Here is a 25,526-nt window from a genome sequence, read left to right as displayed (position 1 = left end):
ATCCGGGTATGGAGCTGAAGCCGGATTTCTGTTAGGCTTTTCCTCTCCCTCACCTGACTGTTTTTCCTGTTTCCTTGCATCTTTTTCGTTTATTATCAATATCCTGCCTGTCTTTCTCAATCTCTGTCCCTCCATCCTAAAAAGTTTCAATACTTCCATCTCCTGCTCTCTTCTTTATCATTTGGTTTATGATTTTTAATTAGTGCTTCCATCTCTTCACACAAACTTACATCGAATATTCCTTCTTTTGGCCATTTTGTGCATAGGTTTTTGGTTCTTTTTTCCCATTTATCTGAAATTGCAGTGATCTCACCTCTATTTACCGGAAATTTCTTGCACAGTATGTCTACTGCTGTTCCTTTTTCCTCCACCATGTTATTTTCTTCTCTTAGGTATTATTATTTTTTAAAATCTCACAGCTCAAATACTTCCCTTATCCTAACTCTACGCCTAGCCCTACAGTCTATTCTACCAGTGTTCAAGCAATTTATCAAACTCTTCTTACCTTTTATTTCGTTCTGCCCGAGCAGTCCCCAACCTAGGGCAGTTTCCACAGAACTTTCTCTTCACTGTCCCTGCCCGTTCAGCCCTTCGTCTCATATGAAGCAGTATCCACAGGGACTTACCAACACCACGTGGAATTTTTCTCTACTCAACTTTTTATTACCTTATTCGTACTTACCCCCACTGCAGTGTTCTCGATCAATCCTCTGAGCCTCCTGTCAACCCCCAATTCTGCCAGATTCTTTGGATCGGAGAGACCCTTCGGCAGTTGCTACACACCTCTGAGTCCCTGAGACCCCCAAAACCAACAGAATTTTAGTCCAAATTTTTGCAAAAAGCGCTTACCTTTTTTCTGGGAGCACCCATAATTCTGTCAGCTTTGTGAGGGCTCCCGAGGGACCGGGAAGCGGCCTCAACCCGCCGAATCCTTTTTGCGGGTCTCTTTCCGATCCTGTTCATGGTTACTTGAAATGACCAGGAGACGCAGACGATCCTTCGAGAAGTTTAAACCTTTATTTGCAAACAAAGGCTGAGGCAATCAATGGACTTGTCACCGAAAGCCCGCCGAGCTCCGGTGTACAGCATTCTTTATAGTAATTTCTTATCTTGATTACATTTCGGTTTTATCAGCATACCCAATCATTCTTTAGTTGCATATCATCGATACATTAACTAATCAATCGCTCTTGCCTAGCTCTCGGTGCGCCACCAGTATTTCTTTCCAGTTCACATCTTGGGCCTCATTCCTGGCCACGGTTGTTTCTCAGTCAGCCTCCCTTAACCTCCCTCACATTACATTTCCTGTTCATAGCATCCTGTCTGCCACCGTTATCTCTGCATAAGCCAGTCTATTTAATAATATATGGGGTACATTTCAGCTAATTGGTGCTGCTAAGGATAAACAGATGTTCTGTAACTGCCATGGCATGTAGCTAAGAGAATATGAGGTATCTAGTAAAACAATACAGAGTAAAATGTATCTAGTAAAAGAATGCATTCCGTACATAGGAGTGATTACATAGTATAGTAAATAGCTAGTACATAGTGATTACATTTCAGGTATGTATTTCTCAATAGTCTCACCACATCAGATATAATAGATGACCCCAGCAGATTTCCTGGTGAAGTGTTGCCTCACCCAGAAGAACTGTTTGGGGCCCTGAATGAAGGTGAGGAAGTGAATGGGTAGGTGTAGAACTTCTGCCACATGCAGGGGTAAGTGCTAGGAGGGGGAGCATTGGGGAGGGACAAATGGGCAAGAGAATTATTGAGGAATGTGGAGGGTCTGGGGGAGGGTAAAAATGTGTTTGGTGGTAGGGTCCTGTTGAAGATGATGGAATTTGTGGAGAATTATGTGTTGGACGTGGAGGTTCGTAGGATGGAAGGTGAGGACAAAAGGAACTTTCATTGTTAAGGTGGCAGGAAGATGGGTTGAGTGCCGATATCCAGGAAATGGAAGAGATGCAGGTGAGAGCAGTATCAATGGCAGAGGAAGGAATACCCCTTTCTTTGAAGAAGGAATTACATCTTTTATATCCTCACTCTAGGAATAGATGCAGCAGAGACAAAGGAATGGTATTTTTACAGGGTAGGAAGATGTATTGTCAAGATAGCCGTGGGAACCAGTAGATTTTTAAAAGATACTGGTAGACAATTTGTCTCTAGAGTTGAAGACAGAGATTGAGAAAAGGGCGAGAGGTTTCAGAAATGGACCAACTGAATTTAAGGGCAGGTTGGAAGTTGGAGACCAAGTTGGTGAGCTCAGCATGGGAACATGAAATGGCACCAATATAATCGTTAGTGTAATGTAGGAAGAGTTGGGAGGCATGAATGTGGAAAGATTGGAATATGGGCTGCCCACTTAACCAATGAAAAGGCAGGCATAGCTGGGTCTCATGTGGTTGCCTGTGGCTACCCCTTGAGTTTTCAGGGAGTGAGAAGAACCGAAAGAGAAGTTGTTGAGGGTGAAGACCAGTTCCACCATTTGGAGGGTGGTAGACGTGGAAGAGAACTGTTTGGGTCTGTTGTCGAGAAAGAAGCAGAGAACCTTAAAAGCCTTATTGATGGGGGATAGAGATATATAGGGACAGGATATCCATGGAAAATGTAACAACCAAGTTGTTGAGGAGATTGAGAGCATGTGAACCATCATGGATGTAGGATGGAAGGGACTGAACCAGGGGGATAAAACAGAGTCGAGATATGGCACCGGCCTCATGTCTTTGCAGGGGCCTAAATAGATCTGATCCAAGAAGGTTCCATGGCATTTGAAGTAGTTACTGGGTTTTAATAATGATCACTGTTGTACATTGTACATGTAGACCATAAGATACAGTGCTTATGAAAAGTATTCAGCCCTCCCCCAGAATTTTTCATAGTTTATTGTTTTATAACATTGAATCACAGTGAACTTAATTTGGCTTTTCTTTGACACTGATCAACAGAGAAAAACATTTTCTTGTCAATGAAAACAGATCTCTCCAAAGTGATCTAAATTAAAGCACAAATATAAAATGCAACATAATTGATTGCATAAGTATTCACCCTTTTAATATGACACACCAAATCATCACTGGTGCAACCAATTGGTTTTAGAAGTCACATAATTAGTTAAATGGAAATCACTGTGTGCAGTCAAGGTGTTTCAATTGATCATAGTAAAAATATATCTATCTGGAAGGTCCAACTGCTGGTGAGTCAGTATCCTGGTAAAAACTACATTATGAAGACAAAAGAACACTGCAAGCAACTCTGTGAAAAGGTTATTGAAAAGTGCAAGTCTGAAGATGGATTACAAGAAAATTTCCATTTCACTGAATATCTCCAGGGCTACAACTAAGTCAATCGTCAAGAAATGGAAAGAATATGACACGGCTGTAAATCTGCCTAGAGCAGACAGTCCTCAAAAACTGAGTGACTGTGCAAGAAGGGAACTAGTGAGGGAGGCCACCAAGCGACCTATGACAGCTCTGGAGGAGTTACAAGCTTCAGTGGCTGAGATGGAGAGACTGCGCGTACAACAACTGTTGCCCAGGTGCTTCACCCGTATCAGCTTTATTTATGGCAGAGAAGCAAAGTGAAAGCCACTGTTGGGGAAAAAAAACTGTCATGAAATTTTGGATAGAGTTTGCTGGTAGGCATGTGAAATCAGCTGGAAGAAAGTTGTGTGGTCTGATGAAACCAAAATTGAGCTTTTTGGCCATCACAATAAACACAATATTTGGCATAAGCCAAACACAGCACATTATCAATAACACACCTTCCCTATCCTGCATCTCCCAGTGGCAACACATTTTAATTCCATATCCCATTCCCATTCTGATATGTCTATCCATGGCCTCCTCTACTGTCAAGATGAAGCCACACTCAGGATGGAGGAACAACACCTTATATACTGGTTGGGTAGCCTCCAACCTGATGGCATGAACATTGACTTCTCTAACTTCCATCGATTCCCCTCCTCTCCTTCTTACCCCATCCCTGATATATTTAGTTTTTTTCTCCTCTCCTTTTTTTTCCTCACTCTGCCCATCACTCTGCCTGTTTTCCATCTCCCTCTGGTGCTCCCCTCCCCCTTTCTTTCTCCCTAGGCCTCCCGTCCCATGATCCTTTCCCTTCTCCAGCTCTGTATCCCTTTTGCCATTCACCTTTCCGGCTCTCAGTTTCACCCCACCCCCTCCAGTCTTCTCCTAAAATTTTGCATTTTACCCTCCCTTCCTACTTTCAAATCTCTTGCTATCTTTCCTTTCAGTTAGTCCTGATGAAGGGTCTCAGCCCGAAATGTTGACAGTGCTTCTCCCTGTAGATGCTGCCTGGTCTGCTGTGTTCCAGCAGCATTTTGAGTGTGTTGCTTGAATTTCCAGCATCTGCAGATTTCCTCATGCTACATAAATATTGTATATGGTTTCATTGCACATCTGTATTTTGTACTATTTTTTAATGCACATTTTCTATTTTTTTCATATCTTAATGCTTACATTTGGCATCGAACAACCTTGCAGCAATAATTTCATTAAGGATAAATATTTTATCTTATCTTAAAACATGAAAATTTCCAGTGAGGGGAAGAGTGCTGTGAAAACTTTTGATAGGCACTATAATTTGGACTAAGTTGGAACAGAGGGTTGTGATGAAAAGCTATTTCTCAGACAGGAGAGAGGTAGATACTGATGTTTCCCCTGGGACTACTGTCTGTGCCTAACTGTTTTGATGTATATAAATCACATGATCTTGTAGGAAAAAGCTCCACTTTCCAAATTTGAGGATGATAAGCAAAGCTGTCAGACAGCATTGAAGAGAATGGTGAGAAACTGCAGCAGGATATAGACAGATAGAATGGATAGAGAGATGCAAGATGAAGCTTTCATGAAGAGAAATGCCAGACAGTGCATTTTTATAAGAAGATTGAGGGAAATAAAACAATAAAGGATGCTGTTCCTAAAGGAATTTAGGAGCAGTAGACATAGGATATGAGTGCACACGTCATTCAATGTGGGAGTGTCATGGTTACTTGAAATGACCAGGAGACGCAGACAATTCTTCGAGAAGTTTAAACCTTTATTTGCAAACAAAGGCTGAGGCAATCAATGAACTTGTCACCGAAAGCCCGCTGAGCTCCGGTACAGCATTCTTTATAGTAATTTCTTATCTCAGTTACATTTCGGTTTCATCAGCATACCCAATCAATTTATAATTGCATATCATCTATATATTAACTAATCAATCGCTGTTGCCTAGCTCTCGGTGCGCCACCATTATTTTTCACCCATTCGCATTGGGACCTTATTCGTGGCCAAGATTATGTTTTCCAGACAACCTCCCTCACAGTACATTCCTGCTCGCACCGTCATCTCTTACTAAACAAAGGTTGAGTGTAATACATGGGATACATCTCAGCTAATAGTGCTGCAGAACAAACAGGTGTTCTGTAAGTGCCATAATATGCAGCTAAGAGAGTACAAAGTATCTAGTGAAAACAACACATAACAAAATGTGTCTAGTAAAATAATACATACTAATATTCAGTATCTAGAAGTGATTACATAGTATAGTAAATAGCTAATACATAGTGATTATATTTCAGGTATATATAGTGATTATGTCAGATATATTTCTCAATAGGAGCAGTCGACATGGGATATGAGTGCACACGTCATTCAAGAATGCAGGGCAGATTGAGAAAGAGGTAATTAGGACAAACACAAGTCAGGGCTTTAACATTAGAGCCAACGTGGGTAAAAACAGGGAAGTCATGTAGAAACTTTAAGTCTGTGATTTAGCCTGTTCTGTGATCTATTCTAGTTATCTTATTAAAGATGTGAAGGCACTAGACATGTCCCAAAGGAAATTTACAGTAATGGTGTCTAGAATAAGAGACTGCAGTTCCAAGGGTAAGTTGGAGAGACCAGACCTGTTTTCTCAAAGGAAGAGTTAGCCAAGAAGATATCCAACAGAAGTATGGAGAATGATGTGAGGTCTGGACAGGGTGGAGAGTGGACGGCTCTTCACACTGGTGGAAGTGGCCAAGGGCCAAAGGTGACAGGTATAAACTGAATTAAAGAAATAAGAGTGACACAAGGAAAAACATGATTTCAAAGGATATGTTTAGATTCTAGAATGCACTGTCTACAAGTGCAGTGGTGACAGGTTTTATTGTGGGACCGGTCAAAACACTGATGAGGAAAAGTTTGAGGCTACAAAGAAAGAGAAAGGACTGTAATCAGAGAGTTACTCTGGTGGTAGAGCTTGGCACAGGCGTGATGGGCTGAATAGTGTACTTCTTCGCTACAGCCTGCTGACAAGTTGAGGAGAGCTGAGACAGAAGTGACAGCAGCTGCAAACCATTCAGGCTGCAGAATGGGAGAGACTACAGAAAAGGTCTGCTTCTAAGAGCAGCAGAATTAAGAAGGTGAGAACTATCTCACATTCTCACTAATGCACTGCAAAGAATCTTTGCAGTAACCCAACCAAGTTAAGATAAAAATCTGAGGCCGGGGTTCTGACACTCACAGAGAAGTTCAGCATTAGGCTACCATTATTCATGATTCTCCAGCTACTTCTGAGATGGAGAGAGGGGTCATGCTGGGGAGACTGTAGATCACTCAGAATTATGATGTTTATAAATTCTGCTGAAGCTGTATCTCCAGGCTAATTGATAACACCTCAGACTATTGTGGCTCTGTACTTCTCTTATCCTGCCCACTTTTAAGACCCTAGAACCTGCCTCAGTTGAAAGCTTAATGATATAGACCCAAACAAAAGTGAATGTATGGTAGCTTCAGCCTAATGTATGGAGGGCATCAAGAAAAGATATCAGAGACCATGAGGACAGATTGATTGAGAACTAGGAAACTTATTCCAGCAAACAACCTCAATGTAAAGTTAATAGGGATCAATTTAAAAAGCATAAAACCGCAAATTCTGGGAATTTAAGTTAAAAGTGGTGCTTTATAGAGTTTTGATCAAAACCTATCTGGAGATGTTTAGATGAAAAGGTTATTGTCCCAGAGGGTTAACTCAGTTTCTTTCTCTTCAGATGCTACCCCGTACTCAGTTGCTAGTTCATTAGCATTCTGGTTCTGGCCACCTACAGAATGTAAGCAGAGAGATAAAGCACTCTCCACAATCACTAACAATTTTCCAAACAGGGAAAAATACTAAAAATAAGTTAGTCTGTGCTTAATTTCCCTGGAAATTTACAACTTCTAAATGCAGAGTGGGCTTTCAAATAAACCTCAAAATTTGTCAGCTATAAATTATAACGCCCTTAGCATGCCAAGTGTGGGGAAGATGTTGGAGTCGATTATTAAGGATCAGGTCTTGGCGTACTTGGAGACACATGATATAATAGGCCAGAGTTGGCATGGTTTCCTCAAGGGAAAATCTGGCCTGACAAATCTATTGGAATGTTTTGAAGAAATAACAAGCAGGTTAGACAAAGGGGAATCGGTTGATCTTGTGTACTTGGATTTTCAGAAGGCCTTTGACAAGGTTCCACACATGAGGCTACTTAACAAGCTCTGAGCCCATGGTATTACAGGAAAGATTCCAGCATCGATAAAACAGTGGCTGATTGGCAGGAGGCGAAGAGTGGGAATAAAGGGTGCCTTTTTTGGCCAGCTGCCGATGACTAGTTGGTCTATCGGAACTGATTCTTTTTACATTATATGTCAATGATTTGGATGATGGAATTGATGACTTTGTTGGAAAGTTTGTAGACAATATGAAGATAGGTGGAGGGGCAGGTAATTTTGAGGAAGTAGGGAGGCTACAAAAGGGCAGACAGATTAGGAGAATGGGCAAAGAAATGACAGATAGAATATAGTGTCAGGAAGTGTATTGTCATGCACTTTGTTAGAAGAAATAAAAGGGTTGACTATTAGCATTCATTTCAAGTGGACTGGAATATAAAAGCAAGAATGTAATGTTGAGACTTTGTAAGCACTGCTGAGCCCTCACTTGGTCTATTATAAGCAGTTTTGGGCCCCTTAGAAAGTATATGCTGAAACTGGAGAGGGTTCAAAGGAGGTTCACAAAAATTAATCCAGGATTGAATGGCTTGTCATTGAATGGTGTTTGATGGCTCTGGGCTTGTATTCATTGGAATTCAGAAAAATGAGGAGTAACCTCATTAAAACCTATCAAATAGTGAAAGGCCTTGATAGGTTGGATGTAGAGAGGATTTTTCCTATGCTGGGAGAGTCTTAAGACTGGAGGACACAACCTCCGAATAGAGGGGCGTCATTTTAGAACGAAGATGAGAAGGATTATTTTAGCCAGATAGTATGAAATTTTTTGCCACTGTAAACTGTGGAGGCCAAGCCTTCATGTATATTTAAGGCAAAGGTTGATAGATTTTTGACTGATCAGGGCATGAAGGGATACGGACTGATCAGGACATGATGGGATACGGAGAGAAGGCCGAAGATTGGGGCTGAGAGGAAAATTTTGTTCAGCCATGATGAAATGATGAAACAGACTCGATGGACCAAATAGCCTAATTCTGCTCCTATAGAGTGGCTATAAGAAGTATTCATTCCCCCTTGGAAGTTTTCATGTTTTATTGTTTTACAACATTGAATCACAGTGGATTAAATTTGAATTTTTTTACACTGCTCAATAGAAAAAGTGAGAACAGATCTCTACAAAGTGATGTAAATTAATTACAAATGTAAATCACAGAATATTTGATTGCATAGAGTTCATCCCCTTCAATCAGTGTTTAGTAGCTGCCCCGTTGGCAGCAATTGCAGCCTTGAGTCTTTGTGGATAGGTCTCTAACAGCTTTGATCAGTGTCAAAAAAAAAAGTCAAATTAAATTCTTTGTGATTCAATGTTGTAAAAGATGAAAACATCTGGGGGGGTGGTGTGAATACTTTTTATAGACACTGTATATCGAAGCTATCAATTTTTCTTTAAGGCCATGAACCTCAAACTTGTTGCTCAACCTTTTCTGTGGAAGTGGATATAGATATCACATCACTGTATCTCTTCCATCAGTTCTGATCCCTCATTAAGAAATATCCATCATATTGATTGAACACAATTTTTTGCCTTAGCAAATCCATGTTAGCTTGCTTAATCAATTTTCCTCCTGGTGATTTTTAATCTTAATCCAGATTGTATCGCTGAAAGCTTTTCTATCACTAATGTTAAAATGTAGACACAAGAGTGCAGATGCTGAAAGTCTTGAGCAACACACATACAAAATGCTGGAGGGTTTCTCAGCCTAAAACAGTGACTGGTTGATTTCCTTTGCTGGATGCAGCTTGACCTGCTGAGTTCCTTCAGCATTTTGTGTGTTACTAAGATTAAAATGATTGCCTCTATTTGCTGAGCATGAACTTGCTCCCTACTTTGAACTCCGAGTAATGCTTTTTTCTAGGCCACAGTCCACTGACCCCATCCCTGTATCCAAAGAACACTGAATGATTATAATCAGTGTTCTGGTGATTTCTCCTGTTCTCTCAAAGTTCTAAAACGCATCCTAACATGAACCTGTCAACTTTTCTAATATCTCCATGCTGTCAAATTTCAATAAATGTATAGCACAACTATTTTTAGTTAGAAGCGTCTGATTCCTTGGAGGGAGCAGATGTAGAACAGGCATTTAGCATTAAAGAGCTGCCTTCAGAATCTGTGTACAAAGTCTAATTTTTGAATTACCGAAAGAACATTTTTGGGATTTTTGTTCAATGTTGGCAACTAATCTGAAACACTTACTTTGCTCTCTTTGTTTTCAGCAGCCCTCTGATTCAGCCCAATTCTTGTGGGTATTTACTATTAGAAGCTTAACATAAGCAACCTTTCTTGCATTAACTTCCTTTATATATTCTGTCATCCAATGTGATCTGGATTTTATTTTTAACTTGCTCTTTATGGGAATGGAGCTCACCCTTCTTTGAACCACCATTTCCTTAAAAGCAACCCATTGTTCAGCTACAGTTTTGCTTGCTGAATGAGAATCATTCAAGAACAAGCGGAGCTACCATTCTTTTTAGTGTTAAAGTCTTTAGAGTGGCTTCGGCTCATCAGGCTTGTAAGTTAGTCACTTGCTCTATGTTCTTATTTGTTCATTGCTTATCAATAGTGCATAGTGTAGTGAGAATGGCTCCCGGGGCAGTGTTCTGTACTGTGTGTGGGATGTGGGAAGTATGGCTGACCGCCAGTCTCTCAGATAAACACATCTGCACCAGGTGCACCGAGCTGCAGCTCATACGAGATGGTGTTAAGGAACTGCAACTGCAGCTCGATGACCTTTGACTCATACGGGAGAATGAGGAGATGATAGACAGGAGCTACAGGGAGGTAGTCACCCCTAGCTCGCAGGAGACCGGTGACAGAGTGACTGTCAGGAGAAAGAGGGAAAATGTGCAGTCAGTGCCGAGTACACCTGTGGCCATTCCCCTCAATATTGTATACAATTTTCGGTATTATTGAGGAGGACGACCTACTGGGGGGAGCCACAGTGACCGGGTCTCTGGCACGGAGTCTGCTACTGTGGCCTAGAAGAGCAGAGAGGTGAAGAGGACTGTTGTGTTGCTAGTAGATTCCTTAGTCAGGAACAGAGATGAGAAGATGAGTTCTGTCGGCATGATAGAGACACCTGGATGGGATGTTGCCTCCCTGGTGCCAGGGTCAGGGATGTCTCAGATCGTGTCCATGGCATTCTCAAGGGCGAGGGTGAGCAGCCAGTAGTCCTGGTGCATATTAGCACCAATGGCATAGATAGACAAGGTGCAGAAGTCCTGAAGAGAGATTTTAGGAAGTTAGGTGAAAGCTGAGAAACAGGACCTCCAAGGTAGTAATCTCTGGATTGCTGCCTATGCCACGTACAGAGTGAGGGTAAGAGTAGGGTAATCTGGCAAGTGAATGTGTGGCTGAGGAACTGGTGTGGGGGCGGGGTGCAGGAGCTCAGATTTATGGATCATTGGGATCTCTTTTGGTGAAGGTATGGCCTGTACTAAAGGGACTGATTGCATCTGAACCCGAGGGGGTCCAATATTCTTCCGGACAGGTTGGCTAGAGTTGTTTGGGTGGGTTTAAACTTTTTTGGCAGGGTGATAGGAATTGGAGTGATAATGCTGAAGATGAGGTAGTTGGTTTACAAATTGAGGCAATGCGCAGTGAGACTCCCAGCAAAGAGAGGCTGATGATTGAGCAAAATTGCAGTCAACAGGATGAGTTGCAATGTAAAAGGCGGACAAAATTGAAAGAGTTGAATACAGGACTAGAGGTGTTATATTTTAATGCATGTAGTATATGAAATAAGATCTGTGAATTTGTTGCACAGTTACAATTAGCAAGAATGATGTTGTGGGCATCAGGGAATCATGGTTGAAAGAGGATTATAGCTGGGAGCTTAACATCCAAGGATTGTATTGAAAGGATAGACAGGAAGGTAGAGAGGGTGGTGTGGCTCTGGTGGTAAAAAGAAATGAAGTGGAATTATTATGAAGAGGTGACATAGGATTGGAAGGTGTTGTATCATTGTTGATAGAGTTAAGGAACTGCAAGGGTAAAAAGAACTTGATGGAAGTTATATACAGGCCCCCAAGCAGTGGTAAAGATGTGGTCTACAACTTACAATGGGAAACAGAAAATGCATTCCACAAGGGAAATGTTACAATAGTCATGGGTATTTCAGTATTCAGGTAGATTGGGAAAATCAGGTTGGAGTGGGATTCCAAGAAGGGGCATTTCTAGAATGCCTACAAGATGGCTTTTCAGAGCAGCTACTCGTTGAGCTTACTAGGGGGTCAGCTATTCTGGATTGGGAGTTGTGCAATGAATTGGAATTAATTAGCTAGCTTAAGGTAAAAGAAAACATTGGGGCAAATAATCATAATGTGATCAAATTCACTGTGAGATTTGAGAAGGAGAAGCTAAAGTCAGATGTATCAGTATTACTGTGGAGTAAAGGAAATCACAGAGGCATGAGAAAGGAGTTGTCCAGTGTTGATTGGAAAATAACACTGGCATGGATGACGGCAGAGCAGCATTGACTGGAATAACTGGAAGCAATTCAGAAGGCACAGGATATATACATCCCAATGAGGAAGAATTATTTTAAAGGCAAGATGATACCATCATGGCTAGCAAGGGAAGTCAAAGCAAACATAAAAGCCAAACAGAGCAAAAATTAGTGATAAATTAGGGGATTGGGAAGATTTTAAATATCAACGGAAGGCAACTAAAAAGTCACTTAAAGGTAAAAGATTGAATATGAAAGCAAGCTACCCAATAATATTAAACAGGATACCAAAAGTTTCTACAGATACATAAAGTGTAAAAGAGAGGTGAGAATGGATATCAAACCACTGGAAAATGATGCTGGAGAGGTAGTAATGGGGGAAAAGGAAATGACGGATGAACTGAATCAGTATTTTGCATCAGTCTTCACTGTGGAATGCACTACAGTATGGTGCAAGTTCCAGGTGTCGGGAAGTGTGTGAAGTTACCATTACTAGAGAGAAGGTTCTTGGGAAACTGGAAGGACTGAAGGTAGATAAGTCACCTGGACCAGATGGTGTACACCCCAGGATTCTGAAGGAGGTAGCTGAAGAGATTGTGGGGGCATTAATAATGATCTTTCATGAATCACTAGGTTCAAGAATGGTTTAAGAAGACTGGAAAATTGCAATTGTCACTCCACTCTTCAAGATGGGAGAGAGTCAGAAGAAAGGAATTTATAGGCCAGTTAGTCTGATCTTGGTGATTGGGAATATGTTGCATTCAATTGTTCAGCATGTAGTTTCAGGGCACTTGATAAAATAGGCCGTAGTCAGCTTGGTTTCCTCAAGGGAAAATCTTGCCTGACAAATCTGCTGGAATTCTTCGAAGAAAAAGCAGGCAGGATAGGCAAAGGGGAATCGTTCGATGTTGTGTACTTGGATTTTCAGATGGCCTTTGAAGGTGCTACACATGAGGCTGTTTAACAAGCTGGTATTACAGCATAGACACTGGCAAGGATAAGACTGAGGCAGACTGGCAGGAGGCAACTGGTGGGAATAAACAGAGCCTTTTCTGGTTGGCTGCTTGTGACTAGTGGCGTTCCACAGGGGACTGTGTTAGGACCGATTCTTTTTATATGTCAATGAGTTGGATGATGAAATGGATGGCTTTGTTACAAGGTTTGCAGGCGATACAAAGGTAGGTTGAGGGACACATAGTTTAGAGGATATAGGGAGGTTACTGAAGGACTTGCGCAGATTAGGAGAATGGGCAAAGAAGTAGCAGATGGAATACAGTGTTGGGAAGTGTATGGTCATGCTTTTTGGGAGAAGAAGTGAAATGGTGGACTATTTTCTAAATGAAGAGAAATTGCAAAAATCTGAGACACAAAAGGATTCTGGAGTCCTTGTGTGGGATTCCCTAAAGGTTAATTTACAGGTTGAGTCTGTGATGAAGGCAAATGTGATATTAGCATTCATTTCAAGAGGACTAGAATATAAAAGCAAGGATGTAATGTCGAGACTTTATAGAGCACTGCTGTGGCCTCACTTGGAGTATTTTGTGCTGTTTTAGGCCCCTTATCTTAGAAAGAATGTGCTGAAACGAGAGGATTCAAAGGAGTTGACAAAAATGATCTTAAATGGCTTTTCCTATGAAGAACATTTGATGGCTCTGAGCCTGTTTTCACTGAAATTTAAAAGAATGAGATGTGACCTCATTGAAACCTATTGAATGGTGAAAGGCCTTGATAGAGTGCATGTAGAACAAATGTTTCTTATGGTGGGAGATTCTAAGACCAGAGGACAGCTCAGGAGAGTGGGCCGTCTTTTTAGAATGGAGATGAGGGCGAATTTCTTCAGCCAGGGAGTGGTTAATATCTGGTAGTTTTTGTCAAAGGCTGCTGTGGAGGCCAAATCTTTATGTATAATTAAGGCAGAGGTTGATAGATTCTTGACTGGTCAGGGCATGAAGGGATTTGGGGGGTGGGGGGGACGTAAGGATATTGGGGCTGAGAGGAAAATTGGATCAGCCATGATGAAATGGTGGAGCAGACTTGATGGGCCAAATGGCCTAATTCTGCTTATATATCTTATAGTCTTATGGTCTTGATAACCTTTGATTTCAGTTTATCAGGCCTGACCATCTCATGTCCCATTGAAATTGGCAGTCCTCCAAATAATTATACTTGCAATGGATTATGTCTTCTTGCTTTTTATAGTTAATATAAACCCTGAGATTATATGTTCTTAAATATTCCCTTAATGAAATATTGTGGTCTTGACCCACATCATTCTCCACTACCAGATGCAGCAATACCTTATCTCTTGTTGGGCCAGTAACATGCCCTAGTAAGTTCCTGGACACATCTTAGAAACTCTTTACCTTTGGCTCTTACTATCCCAGTTTACACAACTGAAATCCCCATTATAAATGTCCTTTTGTTTTGGCACTTTTCTGTAAGCTAGCACATTTGCTCCTCTGTCTCCCACTCATTAGTGTCTTAGAGAATATGTTCAGCAGTGGGATGTTCCTCCTATTATTTCTTAACTTTGACCGTGCAGATTCCGTCTTTAATCCTTCAGCATAATTATTCCTCAGCAGCACCACAGAATGCTCTTTCATCAATAATGCTATCCTTCCACCTTATGTTCCTTTGCAGTCCTTCCTAAACACCCTGTGTCCAGGAATACTTAATGCTAAGTTGCTCCCCTTTTCTGAGCTGAGTTTCTGCTGGCACCACTGTAGATGTGTAATCAGATGAGTAATCATTGAGACCCTCCACTGGTCAGGGTCGACCATCGATGTTACATTCTGTCTGGACTTTGTGATACAAAAACCAGGGCAGGATAACATGGAGAGCAAGCAGGCTCCCCTGTCCCTGCAGCTGGTGAATCAACAGATTTGGCAGCAGTGGCATCACAGGAGTTGCCAGTCTGTGCTGAAATCAACGTAGGACTGCCTTAGGGACTCCAGCTCTGGATTTTTCTTCTGGGTTTACTCCAGAAGCCTACCCATCATTGGGTATAGCCACAAGGCAGAGGAGGTTTGAGATCAGACTTCTGCTTCCCGTACTGAAGATGATCCACCAACCATGGCTGACAAGCCCCATCTGCCTGAAATTACTAGCATTAAGGCTCCAGTAACCGGTCTTTGCCCCTTCTCCTGTCAGTAGAAATGGTTCAGCAGGGTTTAGTAGCTAAACAACATGTGAAGTCCAGGTGCTGGATTTGGCTGTCAGAGGCTATTTGAGACACACACCATTGGGTTCATTTAATACAGTAGGCAGTGGGAGCTCCCCTCCCCCCCCCCCCACCATAAATGGCTATAACCTTAAGGAACCAATTGTGTCTTTAACTCTTGGACTGTGTTTACATAATATCATGTATACTCAGATATATAATTTCCATTTACTCTCTCCACCTTAAAAATACTAATGCTGGCTTTCTCTAGACTGAACTCTCTTCCTCATTCCTTCCTTTAATTTCCTTACCTTTCCTGACTGACTCTTTACTGGTGCTCCATCCCAACGAAGGGTCTCGGCCTGAAACATTGTCTTTTTAATCCTTTCCATAGATGCTGCCTGACCTGCTGAGTTCCTCCAACATTTTGTGCCTGTTATGCTTTACCTCTACAACCTTCTGTCTTTATACACTGCTTTTTCCAGAAGCAGTCTGACCTCTATTGTCCTATGTATTTGCCTTTTCCTTCTTGAATATCACATTTTCGGCAACCCCTATCTTCTGTTTTCAGCTTTGTTATTTTTCTCTTGATTCCACCCATGGCTCCTAGCCATGTACCAAACAAATCTCTGGGTGGGTAACGTGACCACGGTGGTTAGAGGTCAACAAGCTAGCCGGCCAAATGGCATGGATTTATGACTGCAGGTAATTCAACTTTCTGCTAGCTTTAAATCTCTGTCGATGATCTTTTGTAGTATCTGTTTTGCCTCATTGCATTCTCTGCCACCTTCCTGCCACAATTACTTCAGCAAACTGATTGTTCAGTTTTCTAAACTACCACCCTTTTCTCATCTGAAGATTTCTTCTGTAGCAAGTTATTTTTAAGTTGATCAGGGATAGGCTATGTAACCCATAGTCCTGCCTGACAGCTTGGCACTTCAGCACCATTTCGTTTGGTTTATTATCGTCACAGGTACCAAGATACAGTGAAAAGCTTGTATTGCATATTGTTTATACAGATCAAATTATTACATTGTGCATTGAGCTAAAATAAGGTTAAACAATAGCAATGCAGAGTAAAGTAAGCTACTGAAAAAGTGCAAGATCATAACAAAGTAGATTGTGAGGCCAAGAGTCCATCTTACTGTAAAAGAAGCCCACTCAAGAGTCCTTCCAGGTGAGGCAGCCGTGTCCGGTGCTCTTGATGTGGCCTCCTGTATGTCGGTGAGACCCGACGTAGATTGTGAGACTACTTCACTGAGCACCTGCGCTTCTTCTGCCAGAAGAAGTGGGATCTCCCAGTGGCCACCCATTTTAATTCCACTTCCTATTCCCATTCTGATATGTCAGTCCACGGCCTTCTCTACTGTTGCGACGAGGCCACGGTCAGGACGGAGGAACAACACCTTAGATTCTGTCTGGGTAGCCTCCAACCTGATGGAATGAACATCAATTTCTCAAACTTCCGGTAATACCCCTCCCTCCTCTCCTTCACCATTCCCAGTCCTGTTTTTCCTTCTCTCACCTTATCTCCTTGCCTGCCCATCACCTCCTTCTGGTGCTCCTCCCCCTTTTCTCCCCATGGCCTTTTGTCTTCTCCTATTAGATTCTCGTTTCTCCAGCCCTGTATCTCTTTCACCAATCAGCCTCCCAGCTCTTTATTTCATTGCTCCCCTTCTCAGCTTCACCTATCATATTGTGTTTCTCTCTCCCCTCCCCCACCTTTTAAATCTACTCATCTTTTTTTCTCCAGTCCTGCTGAAGGGTCTCAGCCCAAAACAGCAACTGTACTCTTTTTCCAGTGATGCTGCCTTGCCCGCTGAGTTCCTCCCGCGTTTTGTGTGTGTTGATCAGATTGCCAGCACCTGCAGATCTTCTCTTGTTTGCCACTCAAGAATCTCAAGCAAGAAGTATAGAGCAGAATCTGTAGAGGGGAGGAGGGTTTCTGTGATATACTGAGCTGTGTCTACAACTCTCTGCAGTTTCTTGTGGTCATGTTCGGAGCAGATGCCATGCCAAGCCCTTTTGCATCCGGACCGATTGCTTTCTATGGTACATTGATAAAAATTGGTAGGGTTGACAGGGACATGCCGAACTCCTTTAGCCTCTTGGGGAAGTCGATGAGTTGGTCAGCTTTCTTGGCCATTACATGAACCTGGTTAGACCAGGACTCGGAATTTGAAGCTCTCAATCCTTCCAACCTCAACACCACTGATGTAGGAACGCGCACCACCCCCTTTTCTGAAGTCAGTTGCCAGCTCTTGTGTATGTTGTCATGGTACCAGGACTCTAAGCTCTCTACCTCCTTCCTACGCTTTGACTCATAATTTTTTGAGATGCGGCCCATTACAGTGGTGTCATTTGGAAATGTGTTAATGGAGTTGGAGCAGAGACTGCCCACACAGTTATGAGTGTATGTGGAGTAGAGTAGGAGGCTGAGGACGCAACCTTTTGGCGCACCGGTGTTGAGAATAATTATCGTGATAGAGTTGCTGCCTATCATTACTGAATGTGGTCTCTTGGTCAGAGTGCCAAGGTGGTGTTAGCTTCCATGGACCTGAGTTTGGTGAAGTGTTTGCTGGAATGATTGAATTAAAGGCAGAATGTAGTCAACAGGGGAATGAGCTGGGCCCCATGCTTTCTGCAGAGTTACCTTCCAGATGACTGATCTTGTGTCTATGACGCTGACTGTCAATCCAGGTGCACTGGAGATTGGAACACACCCATTCCTTCTGTTCAAAACATTCTCAGAAAGCATTAAGCTCATTGAGAAGGTATATGCTGTTGTTGTTGCTGCCCAACTTCGTTGTGCAACCCATTATATATGTAAGCTCTGCCACAGCTGACGGCTAGATTGAGAGTTGATTTTGAACTGTCTCTTAGAATCTTTGATAGCTTTACAGAGGTCATATCAAGTTCCTATAAAGGTCAGAGTCACCTGATTTGAATGCTGCAGACTGAGACTTCAGAAGAGAGCTGATTTCCTGGTTTGTCTATGCTTTTGGGTTTGATATTCAGTCCTTAACTTATAAAGACTCTGATAATAATGTATTACTCATCTAGGTTGGCAGCTGAGTTCTTGAACGTGGACCTGTCAAACTGACTCAAAGCAGTCACATAAAATCTCACCTGTTTCCTTAGATCTTACATGCTCAGGCTACATATCTTTCTGTTCAAAGTCTCCCATTTCAGCTTGTGTTTGTATGCAGGGAGTAGGAACACAGCCTCATGGTCTGATTTTCCAAAGTGAGTTTGAGCGATGGCTTGGTAGCCATCTTTAGGTGTATAGCAGTGGTTGAGGGTCTTTGGGTCTCTTGTTGGACAAGAGGCATGCTGGTAGTATGGTGGTAACACATTCCTAAAGTCTCTGGCATTGATGGAAAGGGCCACTGGGTATCCTGTTTCAAGGGTGTTGACCACGGACTTATCAACTACTTTCCCTGAATTTCATACTTTCTTCAACAATCTTTGACATTGTCCCATAGCTTTAATTACTTTAGCAATCACAGCTAATTTTTATTTGGAGAGTGTAGCAGAGAAATTCTGTTTCTATTTCTCTCTGTGAGGACATGGTGATTTTGATTTCCCCCTTTTATTTAAATGTCTCATTTAAAGATCACATTACCTGGCTCTTGATTATTTTTGTATCAGTTCCGTTGAATTGTTCTCAAACCCTTTGACTGGATTATCTCTCAATTCTTGCTATCCTGGGGAATTCAAGCCATTAGTTTTGGCTTTTCAAATTAACCATCTAGTCACTATGGTGGACCTGCAGAGTTCTCTGTACTTGAGATGTGACGATCAAACCTGAATCAAATACTCCTGATGCACTTTGATCACAGCATTATACAAGTAAGAGATAATGGACACACGGAAAGACACGTGAACAGCATTATATAAAATGTAATTTTGCTTCATTTCTAACCTTCTTAGAAAGTACTGGCATCCCAGTTACTTGGCAAGGTGCCGCAGAATCTGTATTCTCTTGTTAGAGTTTCTTTTGGCAGAAATTTGTCTGAAAAGAATTCAGTTTATTTGTACAATTTTTCTTCCCTCAAGGCAACTTCTTCCTGTGCTTTCAAGTATGTTGACATTTTTGCCGTGGTTCCACAAGTGGTGGGTAACCATGTGTAACCTTAAGCAATCCATATTATATGTGATTCTTGATGGATACTTTCTAATCAAGAAGTGAATTGTATTCAGCATTGGTTGTGAGTTGTATTTTCTCATGTTTTCTTCTGATGAAGCAAGAGGCCATTCAGCCTCTTATGCTGGTTTTTGGAGTTATTCCATCAGCCCTGTAACATATGGGATCCAGGGAAGTTTGGCCAGGTGGATTCAGAATTGGCTTGTCTGCAGAAGGTCGTGGTGGAGGGAGTACATTCAGATTGGAGGGTTGTGACTAGTGGTGTCCCACAAGGATCTGTTCTGGGACCTCTACTTTTCATGATTTTTATTAACGACATGGATGTGGTGGTAGAAGGGTGGGTTGGCACCTTTGCAGACAACACAAAGATTGTTAGTGTTGTAGATAGTGTGGAGGATTGTCGAAGATTGTAGAGAGACATTGATAGGATGCAGAAGTGGGCTGAGAAGTGGCAGATGGAGTTCAACCCAGAGAGGTGTGAGGTGGTACACTTTGGAAGGACAAACTCCAAGGCAGAGTACAAAGTAAATGGCAGAATACTTGGTAGCGTGGAGGAGCAGAGGGATCTGGGGGTACATGTTAGATCTCTGAAAGTTACCTCACAGGTAGGTAGGGTAGTTAAGAAAGCTTATGGGGTGTTAGCTTTCATAAGTTGAGGGATAGAGTTTAAGAGATGTGATGTAATGATCTAGCTCTATAAAACGCTGGTTAGGCCACACTTGGAGTACTGTGTCCAGTTATGGTTGCCTCACTATAGGAAGGATGTGGAATCACTAGAAAGGGTACAGAGGAGATTTACCAGGATGCTGCCTGGTTTAGAGAGTATGTATTATTATTAGAGATTCCGGGAGCTAGGGCTTTACTCTTTGGAGAGAAGAAGGATGATAGGAGACATGATAGAGGTGTACAAGATATTAAGAGGAGTAGATAGAGTGGACAGCCAGTGCCTCTTCCCCAGGGCACCACTGCTCAGTACAAGAGGACATGGCTTTAAGGTAAGGGGAGGGAAGTTCAAAGAGAATATTAGAGGAAGGTTTTTTACTCAGAGAATGGTTGGTGCGTGGAATGCATTGCCTGAGTCAGTGGTGGAGGCAGATACACAAGTGAAATTTAAGAGACTACTAGACAGGTATATGGAGGAATTTAACGTGGGGGGTTATATGGGAGGCAGGGTTTGAGGGTCGGCACAACATTGTGGGCCGAAGGGCCTGTAATGTGCTGTACTGTTCTACATTCTATGTTCTATCCCAACTTGCTCTATTGTGTCCATCAGATTTCCAAAATTCTCCCATTATGCATCTCTGCTAAAGACAATTTTCAGAAACCAATTAACCAGCCAACATGTATTCGGGATGTGAAAGCAAACTGTAGCAGCCAAAGGAAGCCTTTCGACTGGAGGTCAGGGTCACTGGAATTGTGTGGTCGTAGCACTAAATACTGTATCAGGACCACGTAGCACTTCCCTAAGGCCATATACATCAAGTACATATGCACTGCAGGTCAGTTCAGATGATTAAACTCTTCCGTGTATTTTGTTGCCTTCTCCGTTCACAAAATGCACTTTTCAAATGAAACCCTCTTTAATGGGTCTCTGGAAATGTGGCTCGTTAGCCCCTTGCTGACAGCCATTGGTTTCCACAGGCGTCCTACGTCTAGGGTGTTTTTGACTTCAGTCTGCCACAGCCGTGGGTTTGTGTGATCTTCTGCCCTGCAATATCCCGTCAGCATGAAATAACAGATCCCACTCTGTATTCAATTATAAAGAAGTGTATTTGTGAGTGGTATCTTAACCAAGGAGTTAGTAAAGGGAGAAAAACAAAAGGGCCTATTATAACTAAACAACCAAATGTGCTCAGGTTGAAGCTCAAATCTGCCAAAAGCTATACTTAGTGATCCTTGCTGGACCTCTTTGCCTTGGCACCATTGAATCACATTTTCCCAGTGGATCGAATCCTATGACCTGTTCCCTCCAGTGTCATCCCTCTTCATTTCCCCCCAACAAAGACAAAGGCTATGCCCACACTACACCGGATAAATCCATAACCGAGACTTTTTCTCTTTGCTTTTACCCTCTGTCCACACTAAAACAGCGTCTTCATCCCCCGAAACCAGAGATTTTCAGAAACTCTGTCCAGAGTGTGTAATTTTGAAAACGCCGGATTGGTCAGAGCAGTGTGGACGGGGTAACCGGAGATTTCTAAAAATGCTGTAGTGACATGCCGGAACAGATGGTGGTGGCAGTGCGGCATTTCATTGTTTTCTTAAGCACAACCCCCACACAACCTAACAATTTCAGAACAGACAGCAACGAGACTGAAGCCAGAGGAGTTAGAAATGTACTCACCAAATACTTTGACTCATAACATACTGAATAAATAAGTATACTCACTTTGCCCTGTTTTCTGTCCTTGCTCGTATGAAGGTGGTTTACCTATTTATGCAAGCACTTCTCTGACAATAGATGCGTAGCAGCCTAATGTAACAGTGTATGGAAATACGAGATAATACTGATGCAGGCATGTTTTCTACATTTAACAAGGAGCTTTATTAATGCAACAGGGTTCATCAGTTTTTCAGTGTTCGTCATTAACTGGGTCATACTGTCCGTGAACTCCCTGTTGGTTGCCTCCATACACTTCAGTACAGGCAGTCCCCAGGTTACAAACGAGTTCCATTCCTGAGTCTGTCTTATAGTCGGATTTGTACATTGTAAGTCGTAACAAGTACATCTGGTATTATTTAGTGTCAGTTAGTCAAACGTTCATCTTAGAATATAGTATATATTTTACTTTTCTATGCATGTAAAACACTTACAAAACATATATATTCCAATAATTAAACCACCGTGTTGCTTAGTAATAATTGTAGTTTTCATCGGGGCCTTTCATATGCTCCATTATTCTCACTTTATCCTTTATCCTTTAAAATTGTTCAGATCATTGACCGACTGTAGCCTAAAGCTTTTCTAATGACCGATGGCGTTTCACCTCTTTCCAAATGCTTTATTATTTCCATTTTATTTTCAATCGTGATCGTTTCCCGTCAACGGAACAGAAACACTGCGGGCAGCGGGTCCCGAGCTGCGCTGGCTCCTGAGGTCTGCTGGGTCCTAAGGACCACCGCACTGAATTCCCCAGGTCCTAAAGTCCACCACACTGAGCCAGGTTAAATGGGACAAGTGGGGGTGGTGCTGGGTTTGGGTATTTGATCCCCCACATGGGGATTTAAACTGGAGGTGGCAGTGTTTTCTTTTATGAGGTCGAGTTGCGAGCTCGACATCAACCCGACACGGATGGTACAGGAATCACTGGATCGACATCAACCCAGCATGGGAGTGGTCTGTCACTGGATTGAGCTCGTTTACCTCCATTTTCGAGTCCGGTGCTGATCTCACTGCGCCACCAGCCAAATGGAACGGGGTGGGGGGGCGTGGGGTCAGGGTGAATCTTGCTAAGAAAAATTTAAGCCAAATACAAAGTTACACACTCAACACTGTGTCAACAGCAACAACTTAAAATGGCGGACGGCATTCTCCTTCCTCACTTCGTAAGTACGAGTTGTCCGCAAGTCGGACGTTCGTAACTCGGGGATTATCTGTATTTGTTTTTTTTTAAAGTCCTCCTGTGCAAGAGCCAACAGCTGTCCCATCATTTAAGTTTTTCTAGTCTGTAACTGAACAAACGTGCACCGTCTTTCACGGCGAGATTCGACACCAGACATGTCGCTTGTTTTTGGTAGATGAGTCCTGCGCATGTGCAGTAGGAGGAGATTTGCCAAAATAACCGTTTTAATGTGGACAGAGATATTTTTAAAAATGCCTAGTGTGGACGCCTATCATTTTTACACGAAACCAGCTTTTTCAAAATTATCCGGTCTAGTGTGGACATAGCCAAAGACCCACACTGTGTCACAAATCTGCTCCCCCCAATCCTTCTCTAGAATCTTCTCCCCATTCCACTCTCCAGATTGGATGGCCCACATTCCTAAGCATCCCTTATCTCTTTAACAGTGACCCAAACATTACTTCTACAGAAAGACAATTACATGAAACACCCTACAACTTTTAAACCCTTTACCATTTAAAACCTTTACCAGGGCATTACATAAGAAATGTTTTTTGAGTGCTGAGCCAGAGATCAGGCCCATAGTTTGTATTTATTTTGTATCCTATTTAATAATGATCTAATGCCATATAATTTTTGAATGTTCTGCATGGAACTGGAAACAATAAAGTTCTATGATTGATCTGCTATTTCTACACTACTTGGGATTTTCCCCTCTCCCCTCCTCTCCCAAAGGTGCTTCGGTTGTCTTGGGTCCTGCTCCTCTGTGCTTATCTGAACAAGCTGGCTCTTAACGTCCTCACCTGAAGGCAAGGCTGGGGGAGGAACTTCACCTCTAGTCAAAACAAGGACCCTTTTCTAAATACTGAGAGCTGATTATAAAACCTTAGAGTTGCTGAAAATTAGCCTATAACCGTTAAAAACATTTATAAGTTAGCATTAAATTAACAAAAACTGCGGGTGCTGCAAATCTGAAAAAACGGAAAATGCTGGAAACCTTCTGCAGCTCTACTGCCTGACCTGCTGAGTGTTTCCAACAAATTAGCTATGCATTGAAAATGTGAAGCTTACTGTAATGTGTTGTAGTTGGTAACTTGTGGTTTATGTGATGCAGTGTTAAATTTTTCTATTTTGTGTTGTAGTGCTCCATATTCCTCTTTCTGGATTCCAGCATTGTTTCCAAGCTGCTTCATTTGTCTGTTTGCTTTGTGTTCAGCCAATAAGCCCGGAATTAAAATATGTTTTGATCATAGTGACCACAAAATTATAGTATTGTGGGTAGAAGCCCATCTGGTTGACAAATGGTCTAGTGGAAGGAAGTGTTTACCTTGTCTAGCCAATCATGGAACTCATGACCCATTATGAAGTTCTCATTTTGGTGGCAATTCAGTGTTGGACAGTAAGTGGCCTATGACATCCTACAGCTTGTGAGCTGATAAAGATATAGCATAGAGAAATTTAAAGTGAGCAGTCACTTATTTGTCGATTTATGTAACATGATATCAGTTGGTTTGAAATCCAATAGTTTTACTTGAGGAACTTCAAAGGAGACTGAATGGTATGAAGTTTAAGTATGAAGTATGAAATATGTATGAAGTTTAAGTGTATTTTCTCTGCAGCTGCAAGGAGCCCCTTTACATACCCTTGTACTTGAAGTTGGAAAAAAACTTAAAATTAGCTACCACTGTAGTCATCTGTTATCTCTCATGGAAAGAATATTGAAGTTAAGTTGTTGTGTTGTCAACTAAAACTTTGTGTGCAGTATGAGACCTTGCTTTATATTCTTATTTCAAAGTTGTTTATTATGAGAGATTTCCTTGCATTCTAGATCACATTGAGGACTTCCCTGTCATGTTATTTTCAACCTGTTTGTAGTACAGCACAGGAGAAAAATGATGTATGTGCTAACTCTGAAGCAAATCCAAACTATTCCCATAACTTTCTGATGGAAACAATGCAAGTTTGCCCAACCTGTCCCTAAAGCTAACAGTCTTTAATCCAGCTAACATCCTGGTGAGCCCCTTCTGCACCCTTTCCAAAACCTCCACATCTTCCCTGTAATGTGGCAGCTAGAACAATGCTATGTTCTAGTTCCAAATGTGGCTTAGCCTAAGTTTTAAATAGCTGCAACATGACTATCCCTAAAATACATTCTCTACCAGTTGTGAGTAAATCCTATACCTAACGATTTTTCCTGATGTAACTCTTGGTGGACTATAATATCCTTGGGAACCTTGTTCTTCTGAAAAAGAAGAAAAACGTTGGTTAAGCAAGAGATCTACAGTTGTTTTGTCTCAGCAAGGCTTCTGAGCATATGGTAAAGCTGTCTGGAATTAATGAACTTTTCAATATGCAAGGTATTTAAATAAATTCATATCAACATTACTTAGGTGATGATTTACCAAGGTATTAGTGACTGATTTACCAAGTATTAGTACTACCATCACAGTTATGGCGCTGAAGGAGAGAAATGAAGATAGTGTCCGTGTCAATGCAAATATGAATATTCCATCTTGTCCCTCTTTACTGCTCTTGTTCCTTCAGAGTGCAGCGCAATTAATATCTATTAAACTACCACATGAGTTTCATGGAGGTCTTTGCTACCATAATCCTGTCAGCCAATGAGTTCCAGAATACCATCACTCAGTGGGAGAAAAAAAGCTTTCTTCAACTTCCCCT

The 25,526-nt window shown here is 41.9% G+C and overlaps 1 protein-coding gene across 5 annotated transcripts in view; it reads left to right on the top strand.

Moving 5' to 3' along the window:
* The window catches only part of arap2 (ArfGAP with RhoGAP domain, ankyrin repeat and PH domain 2), a 416,402-nt gene that overhangs the window by 108,332 nt on the left and 282,544 nt on the right, over positions 1-25,526 (top strand). The window lies entirely within an intron of this gene.

Source organism: Hypanus sabinus, chromosome 14 (genome assembly GCF_030144855.1).
Source record: "Hypanus sabinus isolate sHypSab1 chromosome 14, sHypSab1.hap1, whole genome shotgun sequence".
NCBI lineage: Eukaryota > Metazoa > Chordata > Chondrichthyes > Myliobatiformes > Dasyatidae > Hypanus > Hypanus sabinus.
The sequence above is the reverse complement of the archived record's forward strand: the minus strand, read 5'-3'. Positions and strand labels throughout refer to the sequence as shown.